General features: G+C 34.0%; 2 long non-coding RNA genes across 5 annotated transcripts in view; one reads left to right on the top strand and one right to left on the bottom strand.

Moving 5' to 3' along the window:
* LOC127503639 (uncharacterized) overlaps positions 1-17155 on the bottom strand; it is a 129068-nt gene extending 111913 nt beyond the window's left edge. The window contains exons 1-5 of one of the 4 annotated variants that reach the window (XR_007927151.1): positions 16954-17155; positions 15553-16286; positions 4317-4386; positions 3336-3515; positions 2378-3217 (exon numbers count right to left, since the gene is read on the bottom strand). This is a non-coding gene — a long non-coding RNA (uncharacterized LOC127503639). Of the gene's footprint in view, positions 1-1879; positions 3218-3335; positions 3516-4316; positions 4387-15552; positions 16287-16953 lie in introns of those variants that run through there. The other 3 variants (XR_007927150.1, XR_007927149.1, XR_007927148.1) reach the window with 3 other exon arrangements.
* LOC127503638 (uncharacterized) lies at positions 8616-12614 on the top strand. The gene is made up of 5 exons (XR_007927147.1): positions 8616-9740; positions 9851-9884; positions 10138-10285; positions 10453-10537; positions 11725-12614. It is a non-coding gene; the product is annotated as an uncharacterized LOC127503638 (long non-coding RNA).
* Positions 17156-18047: the final 892 nt, after the last annotated feature.

The following is an 18047-nucleotide window of genomic DNA, read 5'->3' on the forward strand; positions in this document are numbered from 1 at the left end:
AATTCTCAAATGATGCGTTCTGTGTCCTCGCGTCCTTCCGAGTTTGTTCTTTCAAGATCGCCTGGCAAGACCGGACTCCACGAGAACGCAAGTCCGTTCTCTATGCTCTTGGAACTGAGAAACAGCCTTAGAACCCAAGAGGCGACACTCTGATACTTTTTGGGCAACAGCCACTAGATGGCGCTCCGGCAGCGCGGCCGCCATTTTGGGGTGAAAATACTAACTGGACCATAGAATCCTTCACATCTTACGCACCCAAAATCGGCGAATTTCACTGCCAAATCAGAAGCGCGAAAGAACATTTTTCAAATGAAATCATCAGTAAATTGTATGGCTCCTACAGTAAATGTTGTATTGTCTTATATATGTTTTATTTTACCAGTTGTGGAATCCAGCCATTCAACCATCTGAGGTAACGTAGTTAGCCTACTTTATTGAGTATTTCCATTTTATGCAACTTTACACATTTATTAATAGTAAATTAATAAATTTAAGATCATCATGTTTGCAGCGAACAATATATTTCAGACCTAGTGGAGTAATACTAGTAATAATAGTATAGGTCTGAATTGAAATATATATATTGTATGTTTTAATGGATCACACTACAAACATAATGATCTTATAATACATGATGCATTGCTGTGTCCGTTATCACATAATTCCCACATTTGGACACTTTTGCTTTAACGGACATTAGACAACACTGCAAAATCAAGCTGTTATATTCATATATTTATTGTCCAACATTCCCAATTTCTCTGATGCATGTCCTTAATTTAATTTCATATGTTTGCATTAATTCAGTGTTTATAATGCTAATACTAGATCTTTTAAAGAATTTTAACCCAAACTGACTGGGTTTCTAGAGAGCAAAGGTTTTGTGAAAAAAGTAAAAGACTTAAACACAAAGTGTGTAAAATAAACTGTTAAAATGATCTGATGATCACTAGTGATAGTATTTTATTCTGTGTTGTCATCATTCAGGCTGGATTTCAGCTTTAATGTACTTTTTTTTTTTTTTTTTTTAACAAAGCAGCTGATATTGTCATAGAAACTAGTGGGCTGCCGAGTCGCTTTCACCCCAAAATGGCGGAAATGTAGGGCTGCTGCTGGGCGCCGGTGTTTCAATGGAACATTCTATTGAGTGTCGCTTCTTGTTAGTGTATATTCTTTGTCTCAAGTCTGCATTCGATGCATCCTCGATATCAAGAACACATCTGGGTACTTTCATGTGTCCTCTGTTCTTGCGTTCTTGAGTATTGGAACTGAACTTCGACGGTTGATGATAACGTAGAGCAAGAACTCAAGGACGCAAGATCGCTTAAGAACGCATATTGAGAAACAGCCAAAAGCTTGGTGAACATCTTTGGAGAATCAAAGAGATAGGAGCTGCACTTGCATGACTGGAACAGCTGCCTGAGAGGCGCTTCAAAGATGGCCGTCGAGAGAAATGATTGCATAGACCTTATTCAGAGCAGCGCCATGACAGGTGTGAAAGTGAGGCTGTGAGGGATAGACTTGCTGTGTAATGGCCTCTGCTATAAAACCTGTATAAAGTGCCTATCACTAATTTCAGATATTAGATATTAAACACTGATCAGAGGCTTTAAATGAAGCTCTAAACACAGAATTCACTGGAACCAAACTGATCTTGGTTCTGATTAAATGACTGAAACCTTCAATAAAACAAAATCAGCAGGACTGATGTGATATAATGAGCTGATTGACTTTCACATTTGACATCCTTGAGTCTGACTTCAGTAATGCTTCTCTGTTTAACTGTGATTCTGATGATGGCCTGTAGAGGGAGACACACAGTAATGCTTCCGATCACTTTAAAAATATAGATGTGAATTAAACATTAGAATCATCAGGGTTTGGAGCAGTACAGATTTATTAAAAGTGAAATTAATTTCATTAAAAATATAAATGTAGTTCGTATTTATTTATAATTCATTCTAGTAACCGTTTTAGATTGACATGTGCAGAAATATACTCTCTTAAATGGCTTTATAGTAAAAGCAGTGATTGTATCTGTTTACTGTAAAACTATCATATTTATTCAGGAAAAACATTATATTTATTTAGCAGATGCTTATATACAAAGTGACAACAAACAACTCATCTTAGGAAGTTATTATAACACGAGAAGTGCTAATTTAATAACCGATGACAGACAAAGATAAAATTATTCTATTACCCATGTACAGGAATATGAATATTTACATATTTAATTCCCCATATTTTAATTGAAGATATGTAATAATAGCAACACTTTGAATGCATATTTAATGATTTCACTCAATTAACCTTCAGGTTTTAATGAAAGTGAAGATGAAAATGTGCCCCTGTATTTCTGTTATATGAGCGCCACCTGTCTGTCAGAGAGTGAATCTGCACTTCTGTTCATCACTTCTGCTGCTTTTGTTCACATCAAACTTTTAACTGCTTGAGGGATAATAATATCTAAAATTTGATTTTAAAATGCCCACAATAACACTGTTCATGTTCATTACAGTAATATTAGTGCCATCTCTTTATTTTCAAACATGATCAAATCGATTGACAAAAGCAAACTTTATCAATCCAGTCATTACTGTGTGAATGTGAGATGTTCCTCTGCTGATCCTGTGCAACCGCTTGTACTGCTTATTAGAGCCAGAACTGAATAATACTGAAATATAAACTATAATTAATATACACTCATTCAGTGACTGAACAACTTCTGAAGAAAAACTTCTGCTGGTGAGACGACAGGAACTACAGCTATCTAAAGAGGAAACACACACACATACAACTCATATCACATCAGATTTCTGTATCAGTTCTTCAGTTTGAACTTCATTATCTGATCAGTCAAGTCACCTTTATTTCTATAGCGCTTTTAACAATGCAGATTGTGTCAAAGCAGCTTTACAGTGGTATATAATTTTGGCTGCAAAGCAGCTCTTAAAGAAAATGGTGTCATTATCCATCTTAAGTAAATTTAGTATTGATTCATTCCGTTGTAAGAATCGATAGTTATTAATTTAGTTAATTTATCTATATATCAGCACTGGAGTAACAGTGATGTCATCATCCAGCTCAGTTCAGTTCACATACAGGGGTGTCAATGCAGATCAAAACACTGTTGAATATCAAATGTCAAGTGAGTGTTTCCCCTCATCTGTGAGCGTCTCTGAATCATCAGACTCAATCTCTGGATCATGAGAAACTGAAATCACAAACAGGCATTAGTTAAAACTCTCATTCAATTAAAGATAGTAAGTGATGAAACAGAGTTACTGATGAAATATAAACAGTGTTTTGTTTTTAACATCAGAAATACTCACAGTTTGGTGCTCCACTGTTAATGCTGTTTCGTCTGACTCGTCTGAGGATCTGTTTCTCTCCTGGATCTTTAGTTTGTATCTCTCTCTCTCTGACACTCTTCTTTCCCCACCAATGTGTCTTCCTTGATCCATGATCCACACAAAATCCTTCTGAAGCCATCCTGATTTACCAAAAGATTACTGGAAGAAAAAAAGAAAAGAAAAAAAAAAACTACTACTGTGAAAAAGACTAAAAATAGGACACCTGGGTACTTTCAGCTGAAACTCCAATTAGTTGTGTTTGGAATAATTATTATTTAATTTCATTGTAAATATTCTGCTAATATTTTATATTTCAATATAATTCCTGCAGAAATGCTCAGAGTTTCTCATCATTCTGATCTGAATGTTTATCAGTTTTGAACGCAGTGTGTTAGCACTGGAAAAATCTGCTGCAGATATATAGTGTTTCACAGATGGTGAAGAATGAATGACAAACGTGCTCGAGGATTTTGGAAAATGTCATTGAATGGAATTTGTGTGAAAGCAATGAAAATGATTCAGTTTATCCACATATACTTCTGTTTCACTGAATGTGTGAAGAGTTTTAAAAATGTGGCTTCAGTGTCGACCGATGCTTGTTATGATTGGAAAAAGACTGTAAATGTCGGTGTTTCCCAAGTGAAACACAAGAGCTGTTAGTTCTGAGTGTCTAACGCAGAGAACTGTGTGTTTAGAGTTTTGAAAAACGTTCGTTTTACAATTTCAAACTGAGTTTAAAGCAGATAATGTGTTTGTAGTTTTGCAGTTGAAGATTCAGTTCATGAGTGAATGTTTCACTGAGTAAAGCCTCAAATAACACTTTCAGTGTGTAAACAGTTTAAAAAAATGTAATTGTTGTGCCATGCAGATTTACATTTCAGTTTCATTATAAACATACTTTTGTTGAGATTTAAAGAAAAGCTCTTTACAACATAATTAAAGATAAAGTGTTTTAATCACCTCGTGATGAGCTGAAGAGATGGAAATACCCACGGCTGGTCTCTGATGATGATGATGTTGTTGTCTGAAGCTGTAAATTATGCAGCATCAAATTAGCTTTGAGACACATCAGATTCCTGCTTTGAGACACTCAAGTTTGATTCTGGGGTCTTTGGCATCTACACTCTGATTAAAATGAGTATGAAATCAGTCATAATGTGGTTTTCCTGAGTTCGCGTGCCCATTGAGTCTAACAGTTTTTTAATTCTCTTTGGCACTATTTTCACAAGTAAGATGTACATTTACAAAACTCCGTACAAAACTCCACACTTGTACCACAGCTATTCTTTCCTTTCAATCCTGATCTCATGCTTTCATTCTAGTTTGACATATTTTCATTGAACATAATCATTGTTTCAAACACAAGTTTAGAAGAGATCTCAATAACATCACACTCTCAGACTTTTCTCCTTAGCTAAAGACTTTGGTCAAGTGTGTGAACTCAAACATTTCTATATATAACATGCAATAATAAACAAATTACAGTTTTTTACAGACGCTAGGACACATTTCTCAATACTTAGATCACTTTTGCAAAACTCTTCACACAGTGAGCACAACAGAAGTCTATGTGGGCTAAACTGAGGATCATTTATCATTGCTTTGGCACAAAATGCATTTAATGACTACATCTCTCAAATTTCATTAATTCTTTTCTCACTCAGAAACTGCCAAAACTCTTTGTACGTACAGGCCAATTTGCACATGCTTACATACTGTTTTCAAAACTGTTAAAGTTCAAAACAATAACATAATACAAAACTGAATAAGACAGAAATTTGCTACATTTCTACAGTAAAATAGTTATGAAATATATTCTGAATCTAAAAAATCAAATACTATCAAAACAATTAGATGAAACTGAACACCTACACAAGCATTAGTCTTTCCATTTCATTACCATCAATTCAAAAGGGGAAACTTAGGAATAATTTTGTTCTGTAATGTAAACATGGACCATGTAACATAAACTGCAGTGAATTATAAGCAGTAGAGAGTGTCATTCTTGTTTTGTAAAGAAATTTAAAAAAAGAAAACATTGTATAATGCTAACTGATGTTAGTTGTTTTAGGTTGATGTTTTATGAGTGACAAAGTGTGTTTGCTCAGTGAAAACCTTTGCTAGAGTTCTGGAAGAATGAGTTGATTTGAGACATGTGTGAAGTGTTTTGGTAGATTTGGTGCATTTTGAATGTGAAGTTAACCTCTGTGCCAAGATGAAAGTTGGTTAGGAGAACTGTGTGAAGAGTTTTGAAAAAGTGACCTAAGTATTGAGAAATGTCTCCTAGCGATTGTAAAAGACTGTAGTCAAGGATTGAGTCATAAGCCATTTAATGTTCCTTTCAGAAAGGTTTCCTTTCCTGTACAATTAACCTAATAACGGCATCTGATACATTACTATTTCCAACAATAAACGATGTGACCTATACACATAAACTACAGTTTTCTTACTGAATCAACAATTAAGAGTGATGTTAACCTGAAATTATGGATATTGGGGCACACTTTGATAACTTTCTCACTAAACTTTAAGAGGAGACAAATGTGAGTTTCCGAGTCTCTAGCTAAGGAGAAAATACAGTGTGTGATGACATTGAGATCTCTTCTGAAACTTTAAAAGAGACCATTGTGAGACTTTTAGGGATTTTGTCTCAGGAGACAAGTGTGAGAAGCAGGAGACTCAAGCAAAAGTCTCCATTGATGTTCATTTAACCTCATTTATATACTCTATATCTTCTGTCTCATTCAGGCACACCATTTCAATCAAGCACAATACATGCATTTGTCATCTTTGAAGTTTAGTGTTGACAGTGTTTTGTTGCACAATGATTTAACAGAAGAAATCATGACCTATACTTACATGCATGCAAAATGGGTTGCACAAGACAGGTGGTGAAATGTATTTCCGGCAGTGTAAGGCGGGCACTGTCCCCAGTACTTTGTTTTACAGTGAAAACAGTAATATTGTGAAATATCATTACAAATTTAAAAAAACTGTTTTCTATGTGAATATATAGTAAAGTGTAATTTATTCCTGTGATCAAAGCTGAATTTTCAGCATCATTACTCCAGTCTTCAGTGTCACATGATCCTTCAGAAATCATTCTGATATGATGATTTGATGCTCAAGAAACATTTATGATTATTATCAGTGTTGAAAACAGTTGCTTAAAACTGTTGTGGAAATCATGATACAATTACATTTGTGAATAATGTTCATTGAACCACATTTATTTGCATTTATTACATTAATTTATTAACATTTATTAATTAGAAATATTTTGCAACATAAATGTTTTCACTGTCACTTTTGATAAATTGAATGCATCCTTGATGAAGAAAAGTTTTTAAATCTTACCACAAATGGTTGAATGGTATGCTTTCCATAAAAATTTGAAGCAGCACAACTGTTTCCAACATTTCTTATAATCAGAAATATTTCTTGAGAAGCAAATCATCATATTAGAATGATTTCTGAAGGATCATGTGACACTGAAGACTGGAGTAATGATGCTGAACAGGAATAAATTACACTTTACTATATATAGAAAATAGACATTTTAAATTATACTATTTCACAATATTACAGATAACTAAACTAGAAGTTCACTTAAATAAACCTACAATAAATAAGACCTACAATAAAGAAATTCATAGAACGCGGCAAGCTTATTTCGCAAACCTTATAAATGCAAACATTAATAACCCCTGATTATTATTTAATACAATAGATTCACTAATAAATCATAAAATTGATAGCTCTGAGTTACCAAATGCGAAATGTGAAGAGTTTGCTGGCTACTTCAGAGATAAAGTTATAAACATTGGATCAGGAATCTGTTCAATACATGATAATCGGTCAATTATGCTCCCTTCATTATTAACTGTAGAGAATACTATCAAAATGGAAAGTTTACTAATTCTCTCTTTTTAAAAGTATCTTTGACTCCATATCTATTGATATCCTTGAGATAGTAAATCTGCCCTTGTAAAACCTGTGTACAAAAAAGGGAGCGCAGATATTTTAACTCCTAGTAATTATAGACCCATCTCAAACCTTACATTTTTAAGTAAAATATTAGAGAAAATAGTTTTTAATCAGTTGAGTACATTCTTAAATGCAAATTCGAAACTAGAGATGTTTCAGTCTGGTTTTAGAAAATACCATAGTACAGAGACCGCTCTTATTAGTACATGATATAAACATAAACCTTGACAGAAATTGGCCTTCAGTTCTGGTGCTTCTTGACTTGAGTGCTGCGTTTGATGCGTTGGATTAAGTGGCTATGTTGGTCTATCTGGAACAGTTTTAAATGGTTTTTTATCATATCTTAGTGAAAGAACATTTGTAGTATCCATTAATAATACCTTGTCTGAATATTACAAGGTACCATGTGGGGTTCCTCAGGGATCAGTTTTAGGACCACTACTTTTTAATATGTTACCTCTCGGTCACCTCATCAGGAGGCATGGCATTTCTTTTCATAGTTATGCAGATGACACACAGCTGTCTCCTGATGACCCGGTGCAAATTGATTAACTAGCAAATTGCATCAAAGACATAAAATGTCACAAAACTTCTTACAACTCAACCAAGATAAACCTGAAATTTTGCTTATATTGAATCAAAAGCGCATTGAGAGAAATTGATCCCTAAACTAAATGTACTCGGATTAAACCCAAGCCATGTGGCAAAAAACTTAGGACTTGTCTTTGATTCTGATCTTAATTTTAAAGCTCATGTACGTAATATTACCAAAACAGCATTTTATCATCTCAAGAACATTGCTAAAATAAGATCATTTCTCTCTCTGAGCAACACAGAAAAATTAATGCATGCATTTATAACTAGCAGCTTGACTATTGTAATGCCCTTCTTTCTGGTCTACCAAAGAATACAATTAACCAATTACAATTAATCCAATATTGACAAAAGCCATATTACACCAGTATTAAAGTCATACACTGGTTACCTGTTAGTTTTCGTATTGATTTTAAAAGTCTTTAATTAGTTCATACGGCATTGCACGGGCTTGCTCCAGACTATCTTTGAAAAATGCTTACAGTATATGAACCTAGAAGGACTCTTAGTTCTTCTGATTCTTCTCTTCTAAATGCACCTCATATTAGAACTAAAACATTCAGTGATGTTATGCTCCTCACCTCTGGAACAACCTTCCAGAGAACATAAGATGTGCTGAAAACATTAATAGTTTTAAATCTAAATTAAAAACCATATCTTTTTAGTCTGGCCTTCCTGTGAAACCTTTTTATACTTTGTGTTTTGCTTCGTTTTTAATGTTGTATTTTATTTCATATTGTAATCTTTATAAATTTTATTCTTATTCATGTATTTTCATGGGTCTATTTTATTTATTTATTTATTTTTGTTCTTTTTACTTTTATTAATTGCTGTATCTATTGGTTCCTTCTTGTCTGTAAAGCACTTTGAATTGCATTAATTTGTTTAGAAAAGTGCTATATAAATAAAATTTGCTTGCTTGCTTGCAGTTTTTTTTACTGCATTTTTGATTAAATAAATCCAGCCTCGGTAAACAGAAGAGACATTAAACAATTGTAGTGTTTCCAAACTTTTGATAGGTAGGCTACTGTATATTTTCTGCCTTATTCTGTGAGAGAGATGAAATATGAACTAAAATGTGCTTTTAATATACTATCTTTGTATTTAAAAAAATATATTTAGTTACCATTTATAGTACACTATGGGTTCAAATGTACTACACTGTAAAATGTAACTGATGATCTTACTAATAAAATGAAGTGATTTTAACTTATTTTGAGTAAGTTTGTTGACCTTACTGAGTTTAACTAAGTAACGACAACTTTTTAGAACTGAAAGATATTAAACTCAATAGATTCAATTATCCTCTACTTAAAATAATGAGTAGTACGAAATTTTTTAAATGGTCATGCGCAGTTCTACCTGTAGGTGGAGTCAATTTGCAACGTATTCTGAGGGGAGAAGCATGGAACGGTGAGTTGCTGCTTGTTTGTCATATTTTAAAATTTCTGAATGGTTTAATATACATTAATGGATATTGTAATATAATCAGATTAAATAACTTACACAGTGATACTGGGTGTGATGTTAGATTATTGAAATTGTTGAGTTGTATTTGATTGTGCTAATTGAAATTAGCAGTTAGCATTTGCAAGTTACTGGTCTTTGGCTGCATGTTTTGAATAAAGGAATGTTTTTTTATGTTTTAGATATTTTTATTATGTGTACAATGTATACTGGGGAAAACTTTACTAATGATTTATATTTGGATGCTAGTTTGGGTGTGTTTTACAGGGATGTTATAATTTTTTATTTTTTTATTTTAGATTTCTTAAGATTAAAATGTTTGAAGACTACACAATGGTTCGTAATTAATATTTAAATCTATATAGTAAGAATTATTTAATTTTCAGAGCTTGTTTTGTGGAACGAGACATGTAGATTAATATAAGGCTATTTTTCTTAATTTGCAGGATCTGTTTGTGGAATGAGATATGCATTGGAAATGTAAGTAGCCTGCTGTATTTTTCCTTTGAAAATAGAGCTCTACTGTAGCAATGTCGCTTAAAACATGGAAGCTGCACCAGAACTAGTCCAATTCCATGCCTTCACACTGACTGTTTGTGTTCATTCAAGTTATTTAATTCATTGAAGGGGTATTAAACAAGAAATCATTCTAAACATGTTGATACAAAATAAACAAGTATGAATTGAACACACTAACTGTGAACCCAGTGTACATTTAACTTTTATTTCACAGATCAATGCAGATTTCAATCACATCACAATCAGAAGCCTCAATCAGTTCTTCTCAGCGCTTTATCAACTTGCAGCTTGATTTCTGGAAATTTGTGCAACAAAGAAAGTGGCAGCTGAGAAGAGAGTTTATTGCGCAAATTATATCTATGGTAAGCTTGTCAATGCTTCTTTCTTAATCAAAATTCTGTATTAGCTCAATTTTATATTTCATTCGATGTTGTAAGATTTATCAGGGCACTGATGTCACTGAATTTTTTATACTAGATTTTTTCGCTCATTTGATATTTCATTCTAATTTTTTTTTTTTTTTTCACAGCACTGTCATCACTGCTAAGTGCACAGTTCTTCATGACCTTCCTCTCATTCGTGGAGAAGAAACCTTTTTTAAATAGTGCTGACAGGTAACTTTCTCTTTATATTTCATTATAAACTATGATTCCCCACAAACACATTACATATAGGCATTCAGTATGCTTCATTTAACTCTCTTTTCTTGGATCAGACATACAAACTCTGCATTTGTTTCATTTTTTTTTTTTTTTTTTTTTTTTTTTTTTTTTTTTTCCAGCATTTTGTTAAATGCAAGTTCTGTCATCATTATACAGTTATTTTTTATTTTTATTTTGTCTATCTTCCAGACAATACTTTAAAGGGTTAGTTCACCCAAAAATGAAGTTTCTGTCATTAATTACTCAGCTTCATGTCGTTCCAAACCTGTAAGACCTTCGTTCATCTTCGGCACACAAATTAAGATATTTTTGATGAAATACGAGAGGTGTATGACTCGTCCATAGACAGCAATATAATCAACACTTTCAAGGTCGAGAAAGGTAATAAAGACATAGTCCATGTGACTGCAGTGGTTCAACCTTAATGTTATGAAGCAGCAAGAATACTTTTTGTGCGCAAAAATAAAACAAAAATAATGACTTTATTCAACAATTTCTTTTCTTCCATTTCATTCTCCTACGCTCTTTACGTTCAGTGCTTCCAGGTTCTACGTCAGAATGCCAGCTCAGTATTGGCCGACGCTGTTCACGTGATCAGCATGACGCGTGTGTGATGCTGATGCAGGAGCCAGCCAATAATGAGCCGGCATTCTGACGTAGAACACGGAAGCTGTGGACTGTGTTTACTACGTCAACAGAGTAGGAGACTGACAGGGAAGAGAAGAGATTGTTGAATGAAGTCGTTATTTTTGTTTTTGTGCACAAAAAGTATTCTCGTCGCTTCATAACATTAAGGTTGAACCACTGCAGTCACATGACTGTTTTAACAATGTCTTTATTACCTTTCTGGACCTTGAAAGAGGTAATTAAATTGCTGTCTATGAAGAGGTCAGAGAGCTCTCGGATTTCATCAAATATATCTTAATTTGTGTTCCGAAGATGAACGAAGGTCTTACGGGTGTGGAACGACATGAGGGTGAGTAATTAATGACAGAAATTTTCATTTTTGGGTGAACTAACTCTTTAACAACCATAATTAATCTCTGTTAGTTGTATGTAGACTTGGTGTTATATGTACATTTGTGATTTTAATTTGTAATGTAACCAGAATTGTGATATTGCTGTTCCCTTTTTATTAGGACTGTGATTGTGACACGCCCTTCTTCAGGATTCTGACCGTGATAACAGAAGACAGCCAGGATTCTTCCTCCACAAGAACTACATTTGGAGTCTTCATGCACAGCATTATTCTAGACTGAGCCATTGTCATGGACGAACTTGAAAACCTTCCAGGTGCCATGTGACTAATTTTTGGGCTGATATGTGCCAAATTTGGAGTTTTTCTTTCCCTTGGACACAATTCTCTGAAACCAAAACTACATTCACTTAAAACCCTTCTGTTGATGTAAGCAAAGGCTGTTTGAGATCATTAAAGGGTTACTTCACAAAAAAATGTAAATTCTGTCATCAGTTTTTCACTCTCATGTTGTTTGACTTTGGTTAGTCTTTCAAACACAAATTTAGATATTTTTAAAGAAAACAGGCTGGAAAACTTTTTTGGTCTTTTAAGTTTTGGTTACCTGGACTTTCAGTTGGAGGGACAGAAACCTCTCAGATTTCATTAAAAATATCTTCATTTATGTTTCAAAGTCTAACCAAAGTCTTATGGGTTTGTGACGTCATGAGGGTGAGTAAATGATGAGAGAATTTCATTTTTTTGTGAACTATCTCTTTAATCTTGCAGTGCACTAAAGTCAACATTCTTTTTAATTAAAGTGTTAAATTGTCACCTGCCAAAGTTTAAACTGTCAAAATTAAGCTAACATTGATTTTTGTTTCATGGTCAGCTATTCGGTTTCTTGTCAAAAGACTGTTAGTATTATTGGTTTATTCATCAGTCATGATTTCTAATGCATATTGTTACATTAATGAAAAATGTTTAGAATTTAGGGGTGCCAGAATGGCATTGTTTGGTACATTGTAGTGTCTGAAGAAAATTAATGAGCAATAAATAATGTTTTGCCTAAGATCTGTTGCTGCTTTTTGTCTTAACTTATATTTTTTAGTTCAGCTTACTTGAAAATTTTAAGGCAATCGGTTTCCTAAGATTTTCCTAGTAATGTGAACACTAATAATAAGTTAACCCAACTAATAATTTTGAGTTACCAGAACTTGACCAACAAGTTCTCTTTACTTAACTGAATTAAGTTATGACAATGAAAAATTTACTTGGAAATTTTACGGCAAAAGCCCATTTTAGTTCATGGTGTCCCAAAATGGCACAGTTGAGTACAATGTTAGAGTAGATGTTCTTAAGATTATCTTAAGAAGTACTAAAGAAGTTTAGTATATTAAGTATAAAATTAGTGCGTGAAAATAGAGCACTTTTTTTTTTTTTTCACCTGGGAGTACATAGTGAAGATTTCTTGTCTTGGCAGCTGTTTCTGTTGTCTTCTGTGATGAGCTGATCTGTGTTAGACTGCTGTGGCTTGTATTTCCTTCCTCCCATTAGGCTTAATAAACTTTGTGGAGGGCAAGCCAACTCTACACATTTTCTCAATATGCCCTTTCTTACATGAAGAAATAATATAGTAATTTATAGTAAATACTATAGTGTTTTTGAACCATATAGTAAATTGTAGTATACTGTATATTATAGTAACACTTTGTTAATGAATGCTACAGCATACTGTAGTATTAACTAGTGAACTGATAAACTGTAATGAATACTGTAGTATACTTTAGTTTTTACTACAGTAAACTGTAGTGTATTGTAGTATACTATACTCTATAGTTGTAGAAAAAACTTGCAGCATTGGGTAATTTGTTTATATTAGTTTTTAAATTATCACAGCAACTATAGAATTACCACAACAAATTAAAGTACTTTACTATAGTATGGTTCAAAACAGTGGCGTAGCGTCTGGGTATGCACGTGCGGATTGGGGGCCGCTATTACGGTCTTAACCCCAAAGTAGCCTATATACTTCGGGCGTCCGCGAAATTTTTGTCATCAGGAGGGTGCAGCCCAATATTTGTGATGGCACAGACAGTGTGTGTACTGTACAGCAGCCCATGCGAGAGTGAATTGAGTGCTTGAAAACCAAAGTCCACTAGATAGTGCGCAGTGCACACGCCGAACGCGTCTTTCCGCAGCCAAATACTTTCAAAGGCGCGTCTGTGCGCGAGACAGAACCCGTGTACATATGTTCAGAAAAATCAAGTATAACAGAAATAATGTCAATAACTTGCTATAGCTTATCTATGTTAAATGTACTAAAAATCATTAAGAAGCTGAATAAATGGACCATAAAACGGATGCGATGATGCATTGCATTTGACCGGTATTCGCTTTTCTGGGTTTCTGAAACGTATGCATGCAGTAATGTCAGTAGAACAGAATTTTAAATGAGTCATATTGGAAAAAACGACTACATCTGCACATTTTAAGATACTGCACAAGATGTGAATAAATGTAGGCCTAACTCGTATCGCTAGGGTGGACATAATGCACATAATTCATAACTGGAATAATCTTCGGACTCGTCTGAAATGATGTTATGATTATTCTGAAATATCTTATTCATATTAAAGTCCAGGGACTGTTTCGCATAAGACACACCCCCCTGGTTTGTCGGACTCGGGGCTAAGCAAATTTCTCATATGTCTGACTCCCAACCGAACTAAGCAGAATAGCCCTTTCTTTGCAGCATCTTCAATATCATTTGCATCAAAAAAAATGAGACGCTAATGTTCCTCTCATGACTGTCGAAAGGAGCGAGTGTTTAACTTCGTGTGAACATCAGACATTTCTGTCCCTCACTCTGAAATGAAGGCTACGCCCCTAAACATCTTACACTTGTCTCTCTTGTTTGGAATATGTGCTGCATATACAATACTGGACATTGAAGATAAAATTTAAACGAGTTCATAATCTGAAATGTGTAATGCTATTTAAATTATTTCATTATTTACAGTATTAGTACAATATTGCCCAGTGCTGGTTGCAGACGATGATCATGTATCGACAATAGCCAGAGATATCGTCAAATATTGGCAATATTAAGAGGATTTGGCATTTTCAATGTATGTAGGCTGTTACATGTTACGTCTATTATTGTTAATATTAGGTTACTTTTATTACTACATTAATATTATAACAAATTTGCCCCGCAATAATTTCATAGCGCATCACCATGAGGATAATAGTTCCTCTTTAAAATAGTTTTAAATAAGGTCTATTATTAAAGCAGCTTTATCTGAAGCACCGACTTTAAAGAAAACAACCTGTTTAACACGAAATATTATTCTTCTCATTTTGGGTCAAAGACATTTAGATGTCCGCAATCAATAGAAATTTTCAAAAATGATTTAATATACATAGAAAGCACATTAAATGCAAGTAAAACGATTTCAAATCAGTTTTGGGAGAATAAAATGTCAAAATGTGGGTGAAATAATGTTCCATTGTCACTGAGTGTAACACTTTTATTTATATAAAAATGTAAACAACATACTTATTATGACCTGTACGCATTAAAATATATAAAAGATTAAGTGAGCATACTAAATTTTATTGCATTTTAAATGAGTAAAAAGTTCTTGCTGACAAATAGGCAAAAGGATAGTGGTAAAGTTTAAACATGTAAAATTTGAGGCATTTGAGGTAAAAGTAATTAGTCTTTAATACTGCATAAATGTAATTTCTTGTAAATATCCCTGACAAGATTGTTACACTGAATGACATGTTAGTGTGTGTCTTCTGTAAATCATGGTAAAAATGAATGATATTTAACTTTTGCTCAGAAAAAAAAACAAATGAATCAGGACCCTGTTCTGATGTACTGAAAAACAAATCAAAGCTGTATTACACTTATTGTTTTGATGCTTGAAAACACTTTTTCGTCTTTGACCAAGGACCCATGTATGGGCCACAAGAGAAATAATGGAATAAATTAAGAACGTACCGTTATTATCAGCATATTATGTTGAAATTCGTCTCCCATCATCTCTGAGAGAATGTGCTCCGTTATCGCGCCATCAGGTGCCGAGATCTCAGAGAGCTTGTTACTGACTGAGGTGAAAACATCTTCACTGAGTAGCTCTTGTTTGTAACTCTAGTTGTGTGTGTGTGTGTGTGTGTGTGTGTGTGTGTGTAGGCCTCCACTCATACAAATTGGGTAGACATGTTGCTCGTTCATTGCTGATCATTTGAACATGTTGCTCCCGACCTTTTTAATAAAACATCCTTTATTAAATTCACAAATTCATGTTTTCGTAGTTTACACGGAAATGATAACGGTATCATTTTCAAAAACTTGCACTTCAAAAGTTTGTGTTTTCAGGCATACAAAATGCTGTTGCCAAGTAAACGAACGGCCAAAATGCATTAAAAAAGTGTTGAAAACAGTGTCATTGTAAACAGACCCTCAGTCTGGTTTTTCATCCAACAATAACTACATCTATAGCAAATTCTATAATGATCAAAACCTCACAGTCTGGTTTATTCTCAACATACTGTGGTGTCTCTGAAGTCTCAGTCCTCTTTTCTCTTGTGATCCACTGGTTTGTGTCTCCATTTTTCTCTCTGTCTTCTTGTTTTCTGCTGCTCTGTGATTTCTGAGGCTCCAGCAGTTTTCTGGATGTGTGATTTTCTTTCTACAGCCCATATCTGTTCAATCACACACATCAAGATGTCCAGCTGGAAGAACGACAGAAGAGAGGAAAATGAAAGTGCAGTAAACATTAACCATCAGCATCAGCCTTTCCTCATGTCCTTGTTCATCCTTCTATAGATACAAGGAAAAGAATCAAAGAAAGTAAATTGGTTTATTGTATTTTTGTATTGTTTTAGCGTCACTTTAAATCATCTTTCTCAGCTGCATGAACACAGATCTCTTTCACCAAAACATCATTCTGTCTTCATTTACACAAGATCAACACTGATAATCACATCCAGAACTTTCTTGTGTGCAAAACATCTCTTTCCTTCTCATTACAACATGACAGTAAATTACAGTCCATCAGTTCCAGTTTAGGAATAAAACATGTTTCTACATTCATGATGTAAAAAAACAATAGAACCATAACAATAGAAGTCGTGCGGCACTAATTTACAAGCTCTATCTAAGAACCATAAACCTTTTTGTTTGCCATGCTTTATGAAATAAGTCCAATAACACAGCCATCAGATTGTTGTTGTTGTTACTATTATATTATATTATAATTTATTACTATCTCTGCTGTGTTGCCACTGGTCAGACATTTAAAGTGTATTTGTACATTTCAGTTTTACAGTACTGTAACTTCAGTAATGAATAAATAAATAAAAACTCTTCACAAAATAAATATAAAAGTGTTTTAATCACCTTGTGATGAGCAGAACAGAGGAAACATCGCCGCAGTTCTGAGATCTGTTCTGATGTTGCTGTTTGAGTTTCAGAATGTTGAGTTTTATAAAAGGGATTTGATGAAAAGTTAAAGAGACCTTCAAATCAAAACTAATCTGGTTTAGTTATGTGTGTTAACCTGCCTCTATACACTACTGTCACTGTGGAATCATTACTGGAAATGATGAGGAAACCGATCTAACCACACACCTTGCTCATTTTCTTCTTCTTCCTCCTCCTGTTCCTCTCAGATTGTTCATATCATCATTCAGTTCTCCTGTGCTCTCTTCTGAACGGACTCATATTCTGTACAGTTGGTTTGATCACATCATTAGAAACAAGAGTGAACAATGTTGAGCTGTTGTGTGTAAATGATGACAACTGTGTTGAAGTTGTGCTTAACTTTTGCAGCTTGTGTTTACTGTTCTGCAACACAAGTGTGTTTTAGTGAGAGAGAATGTGTTTAGAGGTTTGCAAAAAGAGTGCATGAGATTGAGCGTACAGGAAGTTGTTCAAGGAAGTGTGTCTGTCTGTGTGTCACTTTCATCTTTTTTCAGGTATGTGTATTTCCTGTTGAGAGTGCGGTTGGAAGGTTGTTGTAGCTTCACTTGTTATTGAAGATGAGTCATTAATGCTACAGTCAATGCTGGAGTTTTTGTACTTTTGATGCTTGTGATTCTTATTTTGAGGATTTTTTTTTTTTCATTGAATTTCGTAAAGCATCAGAAAGTTGTGTTTGAGAGCGGTTCACTTGTGAATGGAGTGTTTTGTGAGGGAACTTTTTCAAATTCATACTGAGGTCATCTTGTGGTTTAAAAATTAGTTCAGGTCATTATATGGTTATCCGGTGTCACAGAGGTTTAACCCTAAAGTTCCAGACTAAACCACATGTTTGATCAGTTTAACTGAAAACATATCTTAAAATATGTCAGTGTCATTGATTTAGTCTCAAGATTCACACCAGTAATGTTTTTTTTTCTAAGGTACATTTATAAAAGCTGCTTAACCCACGGTTTGATTTCTGTTTAAAGGTCAAATTGACCCTAATTGGATTCGATACAATTCCCCAAAAA

Source organism: Ctenopharyngodon idella, chromosome 21, assembly GCF_019924925.1.
Source record: "Ctenopharyngodon idella isolate HZGC_01 chromosome 21, HZGC01, whole genome shotgun sequence".
In the NCBI taxonomy this organism is placed as follows: domain Eukaryota; kingdom Metazoa; phylum Chordata; class Actinopteri; order Cypriniformes; family Xenocyprididae; genus Ctenopharyngodon; species Ctenopharyngodon idella.